Raw genomic sequence first — 2,064 nt, forward strand, 5'->3', positions numbered from 1 at the left:
GGATGGCAAATACGACAGCAGCCGTGAGGCTGGCACCGTCAAGCTCTTTGGGCTCCCCAATGACTCCTAATGGAACCACACCAGGGGAGGCAACACCCCCCTGCTCTCGGGGATGGGAGGAGAGTGCTTAGTTAGTGTAGGACAAGCACTGTCTGCGTGGCAGTGCTGCAGCATTTGGCTCAGCTCTGTGTGTGACTCTCAGGAGCTTTTATAACAGAGCAGCTTGTGTGCTGGGGAGCATAGGGGGGATGCTAGCAGAGCCCCCCTTATGGTCTGAGGGCTGCTGCCTCCTCTCTGGGGCATGGGGGGCTTGTTCCAAAGGCAAGTGGCCAAAGAAAGTCAGTCACTGGAGGTGACTGTTGAGGAGCCACCCGAGAGAGGACTTCAGGCTCCCCAGCAGTGATGAGCTACGTGACTGTCCCCTTGTGCCTGACAGCCTGATGGTGAGGGCAGCCCTGGGGGCACAGCCTGCCCCTTCCTCTCCTGGACATCCTGTGTCCCTTCCCCACACTGGGGCAGCAAGGGGAAGGTGGGGGGATGAAAGCTGGGGGACGTTTCCCCATCTGGGGCTTTTTTTTTTTTTTTTTTGTATGTTTGGTTGTTTTTTTGTAATTTTGATAAATCCTCTTCCATAATGAAGGTGCCTGTGGCTGCTGCGTGGGAAGATGGGGAATGCTGAGCTGCTCTCTTGTGAGCTCCCTCTCCTTTTTCTTGCCTCTTTCCCCTTGGCCATGGCAAGGTCCTGGCTGAGGGGTCTGTGTCGAGAGGTTGTCCCCCTTGTCCCTACTGCCTGTCTCTGCTATCCCTGTCTATCGCTGTCACCCCACCAGAGGGCGCTGCGCCCCCACGATGGGGACAAGCGACACCGGGGACACTGCACAGAGGATGGGGACAGCGGTGGGGACCTGTTCCGGTCCTGTAGCACTGCTCTGGCCTTGCAGCACCCGGCATGGATGGAGCAGGGCTGTGGCTCCAGCAGAAGATTCCATCAGTCCCATGCCCCTGGCCCTGGGCAGAGCCCTTCCCTGCTCCCTTGCCAGGGTGGCAAGTAGTGCTTCCTCCGTCCCCGCTCCCCAGGGAGAGCCCTGGAGCTTTCTTTCCCCGTAGGGTTGCATGCTGGGTTACGGGGGGGACGGTCACTGCAGAGGAGGTGCAGGTGCAGGCTGCCTGTGATGGAGACCTTGCCTGCACAATCTCTATCATTTCCTACCTAATATTTCCTTCTGACAGGAGCTTTTCCAGGTGATTGCTCTGCTGATGCCGCCTGGGTAACAGCTGAGCTCTTTGCTGGTAAATGATGTCAAATTAGTCAAACCTGGAGCTGGCTCTGAACAGAGGCCTCCAGCACTGTACCAAGCCTGGGCACTGCCTGGAGCTCTGCCTCTCTAGGGCTCATGAGGTCTGCCACTGCTCTTGTGGGGACAGAAGGCTGTTACCCACCAGAAACAGCCCTTGTACCCCTGGTGTATCCCTAGTCATTCTGTGCGGGTAGTCCTAGAGTCAGGGGGAAGGGGCACAAGCCCTCCTGCCGTGTCCTTCACCAGCACACTTTTGGCTTTGTCCCAGCCCTGGTGAGGATGCCTGCAGCATGGACATCTGGGCTGAGCAGGGCTCTGGGAGCCACCTGTGGCGGTGGCCTGGCTTGGATGCTGCCTAGGGTAGTCTCTCCCCTAGTGTGATGAGCTTGCCAGGTCACAGCCTTGACAGGTTGGAGGGGTGAGGAAGCTGGTGAGGGGCCCCAGGAAAGCAATGGTTGAGAAGAGGCTGGAGCAATGTACAAATCCCTTTATTTTATTAGTTTGTCAAAGACTAGTTCGAGCAGGATGGTCACAGCATGTTTGCGGGGCCCTGAGCCACCCGCTGCCTCCTGGGGAGGGCCCTGGTGAGCAGCTGGGGGCTGTGGCAGAGGAAGCACGGGGAGGGGGGAGCACGGTGTGGCAAGGGACGGGCCGTGGTGAGGGTGTGCCCCTGCATCCCCCCCTTGGGTTGCAAGCAGCGGCTCCTGGGACATGCCCAGGATACTTCCCAGGCCCGAGGGAACCCATGTGTCCAGTGTCGGGGGGG

Source organism: Chaetura pelagica, unplaced genomic scaffold (assembly GCF_000747805.2).
Source record: "Chaetura pelagica isolate M959 unplaced genomic scaffold, ChaPel_1.0 scaffold356, whole genome shotgun sequence".
Taxonomy (NCBI): Eukaryota; Metazoa; Chordata; class Aves; order Apodiformes; family Apodidae; genus Chaetura; species Chaetura pelagica.